The 15674-nt window shown below is 47.4% G+C and overlaps 1 protein-coding gene across 1 annotated transcript in view; it reads left to right on the top strand.

The window, feature by feature from the left end:
- MIPOL1 (mirror-image polydactyly 1) overlaps positions 1 to 15674 on the top strand; it is a 308085-nt gene that overhangs the window by 108436 nt on the left and 183975 nt on the right. The gene's annotated exons all lie outside the window — the stretch shown is intronic.

The raw sequence follows: 15674 nt of genomic DNA, 5'->3' as shown, positions 1-15674 counted from the left end.
CCACAGTGCCAGGAACAAGTATGCCCCCACAGTGCCAGGAACAAGTATGCCCCCACAGTGCCAGAAACAAGTATGCCCCCACAGTGCCAGGAACATGTATGCCCCCACAGTGCCAGGAACATGTATGCCCCCACAGTGCCAGGAATATGTATGCCCCCACAGTGCCATGAACAAGTATGCCCCCACAGTGCCAGGAACATGTATGCCCCCACAGTGCCAGGAACATGTATGCCCCCACAGTGCCAGGAACATGTATGCCCCCACAGTGCCAGGAACAAGTATGCCCCCACAGTGCCAGGAACATGTATGCCCCCACAGTGCCAGGAACATGTATGCCCCCACAGTGCCAGGAACATGTATGCCCCCACAGTGCCATGAACAAGTATGCCCCCACAGTGCCAGGAACAAGTATGCCCCCACAGTGCCAGGAACATGTATGCCCCCACAGTGCCAGGAACATGTATGCCCCCACAGTGCCATTAACAAGTATGCCCCCACAGTGCCATGAACAAGTATGCCCCCACAGTGCCAGGAACATGTATGCCCCCACAGTGCCATGAACAAGTATGCCCCCACAGTGCCAGGAACAAGTATGCCCCCACAGTGCCAGGAACAAGTATGCCCCCACAGTGCCAGGAACAAGTATGCCCCCACAGTGCCAGGAACAAGTATGCCCCCACAGTGCCAGGAACATGTATGCCCCCACAGTGCCATGAACAAGTATGCCCCCACAGTGCCAGGAACAAGTATGCCCCCACAGTGCCAGGAACAAGTATGCCCCCACAGTACCAGGAACATGTATGCCCCCACAGTGCCAGGAACATGTATGCCCCCACAGTGCCATGAAAAAGTATGCCCCCACAGTGCCAGGAACATGTATGCCCCCACAGTGCCAGTTTCCCAGCACCAGCAGACTCACCAGTGCTGCTGTCCCTCTGTGCCGCTGCTGTCTGTGTCCGCTGTGTCCGCTGTCATCGTTGTCGTCGCCGCAGCTGCTGATTCCTCTCTGAGTAGAGGAGAGCACCGAGCGTCTCTCCTTCCCCTCACTTCCTTGTGACTGGGCGTCCGTCAATCAAAACTCGCGGGCCGGCTCCTGATTGGCTGCTGGCCCGCGAGTTCTGACCTGCAGACGGCACAGTCAAAGGAATCCACAGTGAGGGGTAGGAGAGACGCGGCATGCGCTCTCCTCCCCTCAGAACAGACAGGGAGAAGGGATGGGCGGGCGGCTGGCTGGATAATGGAGTGGCGGGCGGCTGGCAGGGGCAGAGTGGTCGAGCCACCCGGATCGCCTCCGCGAGCTACCGGTAGCTCGCGAGCGACGGGTTGGCGACCACTGGCATAGAGCATGTAAGACAGTGCACGTATTGAGCAACCAGTTAAGGCCCATACACACTGGGTGACTTTTTGAGCTGAACGTCGTTAAAAACAGCAGGTTTGAGCGGCTTTCAGCTCAAAGCCGCCCAGTGTGTATGCCCCGGCGATGAGCATCATCTCCGGGAAAGCCGTTTATCTGCTGAATTTACCCGCAGATAAGCGGCTTTGAGGATGGCTTTGCATAGCTCTGCGCTATGCAAAGCCATCCTCCCCACACTGTCTGCGGCGGGCAGGTGGAGAGCGGCTCACTGTGTATGCACTGAGTGGCTTTCCCCCAGCGATGAAAACGATCATTGCTGGGCAAAATTGCCCAGTCTATATGGACCTTAAATAAAATCCATGAATGTATTGTGCTCTCTTTAATGGGCTCATTAAATTTTCTAACAAAAAATTCTAATTACCAAATTACAATGGCGAGACTATTATCTCTTATATATTTAGCCAGAACTGTTACTCATCCCCTGTGTATATAACGTTCCCGCACAGCAGGATACACAAACCCATCCCCCAGGGGAAAGTGTTCTATGTGTATAACGTTCTACACACCCCACCCCATGACATTACCTCCCCCGCCCAGCCAGGGCTACAGTACACGCCCACCATCCACCATTACTCCACAGCCACCATCCACCTTTACTCCCGCACCCCCCCCTCTGCCAGCAACCGAACCCCTGTGCGCCAGACATGCCCCCACTGTGCGCCAGACATACCCCCACTGTGCGCCAGATATGCCCCCACTGTGCCAGTAGCAGCAGCAGAATGAACCTTGCTTGTTGCACCAGCGGGGGGAGGAGAGTCCGGTGTCCCCCTGCTGGTTGGCTAGTTGTCTCCATCGTCGCCGCCTTCTCCCTTCAAGCTCTGAGGGCAGGAGAGCACAGCTCGGCGCACGTCTCTTTCCTCTCACTTCTCTCCCTGTGACAGACTGGCCCATTAGCAAATCAAAGCTCGTGGACCGGCTCCTGATTGGCTGACGGCCCAGTCAGTCACAGAGATACACGGTGAGGGGAAGGAGAAGCACGTGATGCGCTCACCTCATAATTTATAAGGGAAGTGGGCAGTGGAGGGAGGGAGGAACAGGCGGGCGGGCAGCAGGGATTGAGCCACCCGGATCGCTGCCATGAGTTACTGGAAGGTCGTGAGCAATTGGTTAGCGACCACTGCATTAGGGCTAGTGGTAGAAATAGTGTTAGCAAATGTTAGTTAGTATACATTAGTATTAGAGGTAGGGTTAGCAGGCATTACAGTCAGTATGTGTTACCATCATAGGCCTGGTGTGCCTAGGAACACCCTTATATCCGTCACCCACTCACATCCTTCCCTATCAGCCCACCAGCACTGCTCCCTACCTCGCTAACTGCCGAGTAGAGCGGCTGCAGGGGCCAGAGCAACCCGACCTTCCTCCTCCACGCAGGACTAGCCGGGCTGCCCATTAGGCAATGTAAGCGCCCATGTACAGCATCAAGCCAAGGGCCCCATCTCCCCAATCCCGCAGCCGGATGGATCACATGAATGACCCATGAATGCACTGTAAGTCATCTGGTGATCTGCTGCTTGTTGGTGGCCACCCGCAGGGCAGCGCTGCACCTACTATAGGTTCTGTTTGTCAAAGAGAAGGCAGTGGTGGTGGCAGTCAGGGGCGTAACTAGAACTTCATGGGCCCCATAGCAAAATACTGAAATCCCCCCCCAGCGAGGGACAGCAAGGGGAAGAGAGACTTAATAAAAATCATAATTGAATACTGTAATAAATGATTAAGAAATCAGAGAATCAGAATCACTTTATTGGCCATGTATACTCTCGTATACTAGGATTTGTGTGTGGATACAGGGCAGCTTCAAGCACGGTACAAGAGGGATAACAGGACATACATACATTGCATCAGGTGCGCATACAAATGTCAATTCACATGTTAGGATTTGCAAGGTTAGATGCTACAAGCACTTATGTTGTCTCAATAAACCCCTCCTGCTATTGTGCGGATGAAATATCAGGTATGAAAAGGCAGGGAGATGGGGGTGAAACAGGGTTTGAAGTTTTGCCAAAATACCAGGACAGCAGCAGCCCGGACGAGACTCCAGTGCTCAGTGAGACCTGTCCACTGACTGCAGATCGAAGGCCACTGTGCGGTGGAGTCCCATCCATGCTGCAGTGGCCATTGTATTTCTGATCCCTGACACTTCCACCCTACTCCGACCTCTTTCGCCCCAGACTTCCTCTGCTCCGCTCACCCATCCAGCTCCTCTTGGTGGCCCGGGTCCTCCTTCCCTGCCGGCTGCTTTTTCATACTTGCAGTGCGATCGTTCCCCGTGCTGCGTGGGGAGAGCGGGCCGGTGGGTGCCTCCCTGTCCAAAACACCTCCATGCATCTGCATATAACTGCCGCGCTGTACACTGCTCAGGTGTGACGGTGCAGGGGGAGCAGCGGACCGGTGGGTGCCTCCCTGCACAGACTGCCGGCGCAGATCTTCAAGTTTTCATATCATTCAGCATTCTCTCTGAATCAAAGCAGGGCTCAATGGACTCATGGGATTTGTAGTTTATCGTTAACTGCGCAAAGTGTGACCAGTTAAAGATAAACTACACTCCCCATGAAGCCATTGTGCCTGCTTTTCTGGATGGATACCTCTGACGTAATGGTCGGGCCAGGCCTGGTGGTGTGATAGGGTGCAGGGGAGCAGCGGGCCCTTAATACAGCTCGGGTCCCATAGCAGCTGCACCCTCGGTTGTTACGCCACTGGTGCCTGTAAATGTGGGTCACTGTGCCCTTATAATGAATGTATGTGTATGTCAGTGTGCCCCTGGTCCCTGTATGTATGTATGTATGTATGTGTGTGTGTTTGTGTCGGTGTGCCCCTGGTCCCTATATATGTGGGTCAATATGCCCTTACAATGTATGTGTAAGTGTGTCCCTGGTCCCTGTATGTTTATGTAAGTATGCACTTACAGTGTGTGAGTGTGTGTTTGTGTGTCGGTATGCCCCTGGTCCCTGTTTGTTTGTGCCAGTGTGCCCAAGAGCGAGGGTTACATGTAGTTACATATGATAAGGTTGAATAAAGACATTTGTCCATCAAAGCATGAACTCCACTCTCCTCCTCTTAGAGATGGAAGGAGACGGTGGTGGTGGCAGCCTGGCAGTAGAAGCAGAGGCCGGGCTGTGAGTATTACTGGGGCCATTATGCATATGGCACTACTGGGGGCATTATGGATCTGGAACTATGAGGGGCAGATATATCACTACTGGATGCATTCTGTGTGTAATTGGCACTGCTTGGGGCATTATGCCTGTAAATAGAAGTAGGGTGTGCCAGCGCAGGCTGACAAATGTATATTTTACAAGACGGTTCATGTTATTTATTTTACAACCACACATGTGAATTCCGCTCTCCAATCAACTGAGGGGTATATATTGAGCTGCTGTGGATAAGACACCATATACTTGCTCCGGGGAAACGCGTTGAGCATTTACCCACGCGTCCAGCTGATTGCACCACTCTCCATTGGCACAACAGCTGAGACTCCATCCTGCGGTATAAACCGGACACTGCATTGGGGACATCAAGCCATTGCCCCTAATTAACCGGATGACACAGTGGATCTAATTTCAAGGAGTCCAATGCTCTTGCAATTACTGGGGACTCGGTGCTGACGATCTAACCCATGTCCACCTTTTTGACCCTGTCGACTTAACCCATGTTGACCTAGGCTCATGTCGACCTTCCTGCATGTTGACCTAAATGCATGTCGAGTCGACCTAATGTTGTTGACCTAGTGACTGTCGACCAACATGCTGGTGATCTAATGATCCACACCCCATTATGATGAATAAAAATGTTTGTTTAATTAACACCTGTAGCCGGTGATTATCCTCCTATGCTGCCACTTACGAGTGATTCATTTCACTAGGTGGAACCAAATCCACAATAAGCGACGTTATATCCGTGATAAGGCCGAAAAAATACTGTAGGTTTGCAGCTTGTCGTCAGACGTATTTGTTTTCATAGAAAAAAAAAAATGGGTTCTTCATGTGAGCTAATAAGATAGAGGTGAAATAATTGACAAAAAACTGTCCAATTCGGTTGGTTGGAAGGAAAATGTGGTAACTTATGGGAGCAAATGACAATAAGCCATTTACTGCCAATCACTGCCATCGTGGATTGAATCCATTTGTCGGAATGACAGAATGTTTTTGTCCGTTTCTCATTGTTGGCGAGCAACTGAACGATTGTCATGTGTTCCAAACCATTACCAGATGTTAATACCAACCAGCTAGATTGGACGGAGGGACTGCCAGATAATTGTATAGGGGATGCCCAGCTCTGGTAATGCCAGTAGGCACAAAGTGCAGATGAATGTAACATAAATCTTTTCCTATATTGCAGCTGTTGTAGAGGGACTATACTTCATTGTGTGCAGCTGAACCTACAATACTGTATTGCCATTAATACGTCACTCGCTGGATATAGGGCCTAATGCAGGTTGATTAGTAACTGGGTGAATTTGGGCCCGTTCCGATGTTTGGGGGTCTGCGCAAGCGCATATTTACAACAAACAATTAACAGGTTTTCAGTGATTCCATTTGCGCAGTTTAGTGCTTTGTACCAAACCCTCGTAGAGTAAATAGGAATATATTGTCCTAATTGGGAATCTTTCCTGACATGGTCGTGGTTCCAAATGATATAACTCCTTAGAAGCCATGGGCCATGGCAGCGCTGTCTCACGGATGTGTGCAGGTTAGACAGGGAAGTCATAAACACCTTATTCCTCGGTAATGTGTGTCATAGCACATCAGCACCCTATTGTCCTTGTGTTTGCCATGGTGCGCCAATAATTAGCTGTAGTCATGTGCTGTTTGTATGCAATAGTGTGGATTAAATCATGGCCAGTATAACGGACATACTGTATTTGCTGTCAGGGAGTTATGTTGTCTTTAGCAGGTTTGCATGGACAGGATTAGTGTAATGCTGGGTACACACCGGCCGATATATCGCCCATTCAAGTGAAATATCGATGTAATATCAGTCAGTGTGTTCCAGCGATATGAATGTGACCAATGCCATTCACAAACATATCACATCAGCTGTTCAACACAGCCTATGCCTGATATATTTTGGCATATATCGGCGCATTGCTCAGTATACGGTCGATATACTGACCAGCTGTACATCTGCACCAGGAGCCGGCTGTCAACCTCAATCACAACGGATCGGGCAGAGTGTATGTAGCACACATTGCCCGATCAGTCCAGAGATATATTTGCAGATAATTGGTCTGCAGATATATCTTCTAGTGTGTACAAAGCGGCACTCTGTCTCTTTCAAGAAGCTGGAAACTGCGACTTTTCAGTTTAATTAACTTTTTTCAAGCCGCCACAAACTTGAAAAAAGTTAATTAAACGGAAACGTTGTCTAAGTCGCACCGTCTCCAGCTTCTTGAAAGAGACCGAGTGCCGCACGTCGTCCACATATATCCTACTTTTGTGAGGGCACCGGGCCAAGATATTTAAATTAGTTTGGAGTGCCGGACCAACATATATACTGTATATATCCCATGAAAACCAGTTGTTAGTGTAGGACTTGCAGTGAAATGGGGTCCCTTGGCGATGGGCTGCAAGCTTAAATGCATTGATCAATTCATGAACTAAAACCCCATTATTTATTTATTGATTATTTGAATGTTAAGGTGAGTTAGTTTGTTGTAGTGAGTGCTGGGCCCCTGTGTTTGTATTTACTAGAGTGTGTGGTCACAGGCCACTGCACCCCAACCTGGGAAGTGGGTGCTGTTTGCACCCCATTCTTAGGAATGGCGAGTGTGTTGGTACTTCTGTATATATATATATATATATATATATATATATATATATTACTTTATTACATCAGGTGTTGTTTGGCCAAACTCATAGGTGCACTTATTAGGTCTTAAAACATGATATTTGTTTAAATTTCCTAGAAAGATATAATGGAGGAAGAGTACACCTAATTTTGGGCCTGACACTAAACAGCAACACTGTTTTCTTTAATTGATTAATTAAAGAAGCTGAACCCTTTTTCCAGGCTGGTGATGGCTGGTGGTGATGGCAGTGTCAGTTAGACAGGGTACTGTGACATCACACACACGGTCCAATCAGCTGCTGGCTCTGTACCTTCACTTCTCAATACGAGTTGCTAGAGGAAGGAGCTTTCAAGAGAGAGAGAGAAAAACAAAACAAAAAAGAAGACAACCAGTTCTCGGCCTGAGGCTGAAAATGTCTCTAGGCGGGAAAAGACCACCCGGCCTCACCCTCATAAAGGAGGAGGAGATGGGTGAGGATTCATATCTGCAAATGGTCGCTTACCATGCTGTGACTTTTGCCTCAATTTTCACATCCCATTGTGATGAAGAAAAAGTTGTATTCTATACAGGGGATGATGATGAAGAAGAAGAGGAGGATGTCTCCCCAGACATGTCTCTAGGTGAGGTAGAAATATCTCCTGGCCTGGTGCACATAGAGGAACAACTGCCAGAGACCTGTGCTGAGACATCTTTTCCAACTGCCATATTTTATGCTGGTGATGAGAATGGTGACAGTGATAGCAGGGAGACAGTCACATCTGAGGCTAGGGAACATCTCCAGATGAACAGCCACTACATCCCAGACCATGAATATCTGGATAAGATCAGTGCTGACAAAGATATCGGCAATGATGAGAATCGTGATACTATCATAGTAATCCATGATAGCGATGAGGAAGACATCATTGATGCTGATAATTACTACCCAGAGGTGAAATTTTATGTGTGGGAAGGATGGCTTGATAACACCAAGGAAAGATCTGGAGCCAAAAAAATACCTCCTCGCCGCACTTTCGTGAAAGAGGCTGAGCCGCACTTAAATGTCTGCCATGAATTGCGGCATAACACCACCCAGAAAACATCCCTAGGCTGGAAAAGACCTTCCAGCTTCAATCTGATGACAGAGGTCCATCCTTTCAGACACCACCAGCAAGATTTTCTTGATACCACCCGCAAGAAAACCGCTGTACGGGAGGAAAGACCCCCTGGCCTCACTCTTGTAGATGAGGCTGGGCCACAAATAAACTTTGGCCATAAAATCCTGGCCGAAACCACTAATGATGTTCCCATTAACGAAAAGCCCCAAAACAGGGTAAAGACCTGGATTCAAAGAAAGCTGGGCAGGCGGTTTAAGAAGGTCGACAGTGAGATATTCAGCAGCACAGAGAAAAAGCCCAAGAAAACCGTTTTCGGATGGCTTAGAACAAAGCTGTGCATGAAATCAAAGACATCGACCTAAACTGCTTACAGCGGGGACAGTGCATCTGACCACCACCTTACAGATGTATTTAACAACTTTGTACTATTGAATTATTTAACATCTTAAAATACCAACTCTATAACATCTAACCAATATATACCACCATAATATAACAACAATCGTGTCTGAGTTTTCATGCTTTGTGACCTTTTCTGCACCCACTACCATGTATATTGGTTTTAGTTCCAATAGCCTCTATTTTATTTAGGTATAAATACAGGGGCCTGGTAAGTTAAGGTGACCGGGTAATGCCCTGATGCTATGTAAGCATGCTGTAATATGGAGGAAATCGTTTTCAGGTTTACTTTTAATATTGGCAGTGTCTGGTCTTAGTCTTTAAGTCCACAATTGTGTATGGCATAGAGCATGTAAGACGTATTAAGCAACCTGAGTTAAGGCCCATACACACTGGGTGACTATGAGCTGAAAGTCGCTCAAAACTGCAGGTTTGAGCGGCTTTCAGCTCAAAGCCACCCAGTGTGTATGGCCCCGGCAATGAGCAGTGAGCGCTCCCGCATCATCGCTGGGAAAGACGTTTTTCTGCTGATATTACCCACAGATGAGCGGCTTTGATGACGGCTTTGCATGAATGTATTGTTCTCTCTTTAATGGGCTAAATTAATTTTCTAACAAAAAATTCTAATTACCAAATGACAGTGGTGAGACTATTATATTAACATATATCCCAACTATGGATGCTGGGGAATCGGGGCCTTCTGCGCTGGAGAAAGGGTGGGAGGGATGAGCACAGTCTTGTGTGGAGGGGTGTGTCCTCGTGCTGCCACCCCCACTGTCTTCATTTTGTGGGCATGCCCAGCACTCCCTGAGCAGCCGGCAACTCTCATCCCTGCACAGCTTATTTCTCTCCTGTCAGTGTTGGACTATGGAAAGAAGGGCCTACAGGGGGGGAGTGCATTGGTAAGAGCCCATGTTTAGGGGTGTGGTTAGTCTCCAGAAGAGGTGTGGCCAGCTGTCACAGAACTTAGGTAACCATTAGAGAGGACGTGGTTGGGACCCCATGCTAAATATATATAGTAAATACTGCTAGCACTTGCATGGGAATGTACTAGAATGATAACCGCAATGCACTGGGAAACGGTTATTGGGTCACTAGCATGTTGGTCAACATGCATTTAGGTCGACGCGGTCATTAGGTCGACATGGGTTAGGTTGACATGAGGCCGATGTGTGCTGACAGGTGGTATTTCATGCCCTACCATTCACTAGGGCGTGGTGGGAGCATAATGACCATGCCCGAAGCATGGCGAGCGTAGCACTGTGCTACGTTTCAGTGTCCATGTTGACTGTGTCGACATTCGAGACAACATTTTTTGAAAAAACCCTAACCCCACGTCGACCTAATGACTGACGACCAACATGCTGGTGACCTAAGGTTCCACACCCAATGCACTGTAGATAATACACCATAGTCCTGTAAGGCAACATGTGTACAATGTATCATTTTAATGCACAGTTCTGATCCCTATATGAGGAGGTGGGGTCCCAGCCAGTGTAGCTCACCAGGGTTTTGCCCTGTAACCCTGTGGGCCACTCTGGCCCTGTCTTCTGCCCCCTCACTCACCTTTTCAATGCTGCTCCATTGTGGTAGGGTTAGCAGGTATTAGAGTTGGTATGCGCTAATGTTAGCACAAATTGTATTAGTATGCATTAGGGCCAGTGGTAGAGTTAGTGTTAGCAAATGTTAGTAGTATGCATTAGGGTTAGTGTTAGCAAATGTTAGTAGTATTCATTAGGGCTAGTGGTAGAGTTAGTGTTAGCAAATGTTAGTAGTATGCATTAGGGTTAGTGGTAGAGTTAGTGTTAGCAAATGTTAGTAGTATGCATTAGGGTTAGTGTTAGCAAATGTTAGTAGTATGCATTAGGGCTAGTGGTAGAGTTAGTGTTAGCAAATGTTAGTATGCATTAGAGCTAGTGGTAGAGTTAGTGTTAGCAAATGTTAGTAGTATGCATTAGAGTTAGTGTTAGCAAATGTTAGTAGTATGCATTAGGGCTAGTGGTAGAGTTAGTGTTAGCAGGTGTTACAGTTGGAATGGGTTAGGTCTAGTAGTAGAGGTAGGGTTAGCAGGCATTACAGTCAGTATACTTTACCGTCATAGGCCTGGTGTGACTAGGAACACCCTAATATCCGTCACCCACTCACATCCTTTTATCAAGCCCGCCAGTACTGCTGGGGCCATAGCAACCCAACCCTCCTCCCCCACGCAGGACTATGGAGGTAGGGAGATGTACTGAAGTGTGCGCCATTCCAGCAGTAGTCAGTTTGGAATACAGTCATAGAGCCGTACAACAAGGAGGTCTCCTCAAACCATCTCTCAGGCGGTGCCAAAAGATTGAGAGAATTGTACCTCAGACATTTACTCAAAAAATGCAGGTATACTCTGGCATTGGTTTCCTAACAGTACAAAATCTCATAGAAAACTTAAACATCTACTACCCCTTTCACACTTGCAAAAATATCCCAGGTTTTTGCACATGAACGCGCATCAAACTGGGATTTTGCTCAGTGTGAAAGGGTCTTGAAATAATATCACGGGATGACCTGGGTAGATTCCGGAATCGACCTGGGATGTGATCAGTGTGAATGGTCCCGTACCCGGGATTGGGTAAACGGGACTTTTAAAATGCTGCTGATTGGATCTTTCTTGGGCTCACAAATGCTGATGTCATCTTTCAGAGCCCTGGAGTCCATTTCTAATGACATACATATGTATTTGCAGGGATGTCCCGGGATCAGTGTGAATGGGGCTGTCCCGGGTCGATCCTAGGTCTGAGTGCAGTGTGAAAATGGTACATTCCCGGGTAGAGTCCCGGGAAGCATCCGAGAACACATTTCCGGGTATGACCCGGCTCTGCGAGTGTGAAATTACTGCAGTCATAGTCTGTTTGTATGGTTACTGTATATGCCCTTTGGGCTTCAGGGAACTGCATTATTTATAATAATTACACCAATCACCTCTTAGCTTACATGCAAACTCTCATACAGTACCATGTGATGTGGCTAAGCTGTCAGCACTGTATGATACTTTCTTGTGGTTTCTAGGGACACTGCCTTGTATATTACGCATTTACATGGGAATAGGATTAGGAATAAAGACACAATGGCCACAATGTACATTTCAGTGATGGAGATTTGGGAGTTATTGTAATACAGAGTAACAGCAGAGGCGGATTTAGACTTAATGGGGCCCTAGGCAAGATACCGTTTTGGGGCCCTCCATAGCACTATATATTTGCTGCTGATTGCAGGCGGCATAGAGCACCTTGATGCGCACACAGTATACTGATAAATGCTGAGCTGCGTGACCATCAGCATTGTGTACAAATCTCAATAACATTCTAGGTCTTTTGGAAGTAGACGTAATACCTGTGTACACTGACTGCCCACATACAATGGATGAAACCATTTTTTTGTGTCCACACATTTTTTATCTGTTCAAAAAACATCAAAGGGACTTTGGACGTGTGGGCGGGTCCATGTGATGTAATAATATCACGCTCTACTCTCGCAATGCTGCTCTGGGAACGTTTTGGACGGCCAGTATATGTGCTAGGCCCTAGACAGGTGTCTAAGTGTCCTTGTGGCAAATCCACCTCTAGGTAACAGCATATCCTGCTGTATATATACTTTATTGCAATTTTCGGGACTGTGCAGTACTCTGTGCTGTGGTTACCCATGGACAATGTCCCTTTGCACTCTGTGGGACAATGGGCAGCAATCTGCCTGTACAAGCCTCTGAAATACTGTAGATGCTGCCATTGGCTGATCAGCATTTGAGCTTACCTGTGATCAATGTTAACATTCAGTTATGGTTTATTGAGCCAAAGCTGTAATATGGGTTTGTACATGACTGTTTACAGGTTCCCGTACTAGATTTTATTAGAGGAGGAAAAGGTCTAATGTGGCCTGCACACATGGCGATTTTGGGGTATTTTCTAAGTGATCTACATTGCTTAGAAAATGCCCGTACATCGCTCCGTGTGTAGGGGCCATAGCAATATGCGGCCTCATATATCCAAGCTCCAGTTCAGTCAGGTATGGGAGGCAGAGCCACTGACGGGACGGCCAGCCAGCGACTGATGAGTGTGGGGGCATGGCCAATGCGATCGCGTCCTTGTGGCCACGCCCCCTGCCATGCAATGTCAGTATTTCAGGCATTGCACAGAGGGGGGGGGGGGGGCGGGCTACAAAGACCCAAATCGCGACACTTGCTTGCACGGACCATGCTCGGATTCCGGGAGCTTGCCTATCTTTCCGGGGGGCTGAGGTTGACCAGATTTCTGGGACCCTTCTGACCATTCTGAGAGCATGCTATATAAATCTATAATCGCCGGTGTCAGGGCCAGTGTTCTCACTGTAGAACACTGGCCCTGACAGATTGCTCCGCACATCGCTGTGTGCTGAGCGATCTTGCTGAAGTGTTCTGAGGGACCTAGCATCCCGACGCTCAGCCTCTCGCCATGTGTAGGCCCCTAAAGGAGTCCCTTCAGTAAGCAGTGAGCGTGGTGAAGTGCAGCTGCGATGGTGTCTTATCTGGTGTCTTATCTCGGAATGGGATCATTCGGCAGATTGCATTTAGGTCTACAAGCATTAGGTCTACAACCTGGCTGAAGGTCAAATGACCCCATGTCGACCTTTTGCCTGTCGACCTTCCCCATGTCGACCTAATGACCCTGTCGACCTTATAAAAGTCGACCTAATGACCCTGTCGACCTTCAGTCATGTCGACCTAAATGCATGTCTACCTAAATGCAGGTCGACCTTAATGCAGGTCGACCTAGTGGTGTAGACCTAATGCTTGTAGACCTAAATGCTGTAGACAATATGACAGTATCCGGTACTTGTGTACCATCACGGCGCCCATCGCATCGCAGACCATAAGGTATGCGATGCGATATTGCGCGATGTTCCACAATGTCATACAATTTTAAAATTGTATATGGCATACAATGCGATGGGATGCGATTATAACTTGTATAAGCACCCTAATGGGTGCTTACAATGTTAAATGCACCCCCACGCCACCCCCCAAGTATAAACATGAACCCGAAGCGTGGCGAGCGGCGGCGGTACGCGTCCTACGACCTTTTCATACCCTCAATATCCACGTCGGCGTGGAGTTGATTCTATAAAGTGTGGCGAGAGCAGCGAGGCGAGCGGACGCGCAGAACTTCACAGGTATATGCGTCCCCTCGCGGGGCTCGCTGCACTCGCCACACTTTATAAAACAACTCCACGCCAACGTGGATAGTGGGGGTATGAAAAGGTCGGAGGACTCGTACCGCCGCCCCGCTTCGGGTTCACATTTATACTTGGGGGTGCATTTAACATTGTAAACACTCATTAGGGTGCTTATACAATTTTACATCGCATAGGGGGCTTAAATCGCATCGAATGCCATCGGGTGTATGGCATGCGATGCGATTAAAAATCGTGTGACTAATTATCGTGGGCGCCGTGATACTACACAAGTACCCAGTATCCCCTTATCTCTACTTAGGGATATTTTTGTTTTGCAATCACAATAAATTTGTCATGTGGCCTCACTATTTCATGCCACAAGCCGACTCATGGCTCATTAATTCAACCCCTTGTTGTCATTCTTAACTAATTACAAGTAGGATTTCAGACATCATATTGTTTAAATCTCCACAACTTGTTTTTAGTATATTGATATATTGGTTATATGTGACAGCAATAAAATTGCACAGTACGGATTGTATCATTTTATTAAAAAACAAATCTAAATGTGAACATAATGCCGGTATTGACAGTTCAAAAGAGCACATTATAAAATGAGCCAAGTAATAAAAAACATACTAATATAAACATAATATATATTATACCTAGTGCTAAACAGTACCAGTGGATCATCTGCCCACATGAAACCCATCCCCAAATTATGGACAAGTTGGCACTCAGGGGTAAATGTATGAAGCTTGGAGAAGTGGGATCTATACCCATAAAGAACAGTGGGGCAGATGTATTCAGCATTAACAAGAGATAAATGCAAGGGTGATAAAGAGAGATAAATGTCCAGCCAATCAGCTCCTTACTGACTTTTTTCAAACACAGCCTGCAACATGGCAGTTAGCAGGTGATTAGCTGGACGTTTATCTCTCTCAGGGGTGAATTTATGAAGCTTGGAGAAGTGTTATCTATCCCCATAAAGAACGTTATGAGCAAGGTGATAATGGTTCAGCCAATCAGCTACAATATGTAAATTGACAGGTAAGAGCTGATTGGCTGAACCATTATCACCTTGCTCATAACGTTCTTTATGGGGATAGATAACACTTCTCCAAGCTTCATAAATTCACCCCTCTATGTGCAAGGCGATAATGCTCCAGCCAATCAGATCTTAACTGTCAATTTGCATATCGGAGCTGATTGGCTGGTGCATTATCACCTTGCACATAACATTCTTTATGGGGATAGATCCCACTTCTCCAAGCTTCATACATTTACCCCTCAAGGATATATACCGAGATGGGGAGTGGGTGTGACCAGTGCTGTGTGGGTGTGTTCAGAGCATTTTGGGTGTGTCCACTCCCTACACTTTTAGCCCATCCGTCTCCCTAAATGCATAAAAGAAAAAATTGGACACTTTTGTTGAAAAAAACAGATTTTTTTTTTAGACTTCCGGCAGGCTGCGTTGCCAGCATAGGCTGTTGATCATCATCATTACCATCATGCTGTTATTATCATAGGTCTATCTGTATATAGAGATGCGGGGCTGTACTCCCATGTGCCCCATTGTTTATTTGGCCCTGGCTTTCCTTGCTGTGGCTATTTACCTCCACCGGGAACCTGATGCTCCATCTAGCCATCAGTCCGTTGCCTCAGTCTCAAGGCCCCCACACACTAGAATGATTTTTTGGCCGATTGTCGGATTTCCGACCGATCGTCCGATTTTTACCGACAACCGACTATAATCGGTCGATTATCGGTAAAAAACATTTCGGTCGATATA

This window comes from Crinia signifera, chromosome 12, assembly GCF_055691185.1.
Source record: "Crinia signifera chromosome 12, ASM5569118v1, whole genome shotgun sequence".
Taxonomy (NCBI): domain Eukaryota; kingdom Metazoa; phylum Chordata; class Amphibia; order Anura; family Myobatrachidae; genus Crinia; species Crinia signifera.
The sequence above is the reverse complement of the archived record's forward strand: the minus strand, read 5'-3'. Positions and strand labels throughout refer to the sequence as shown.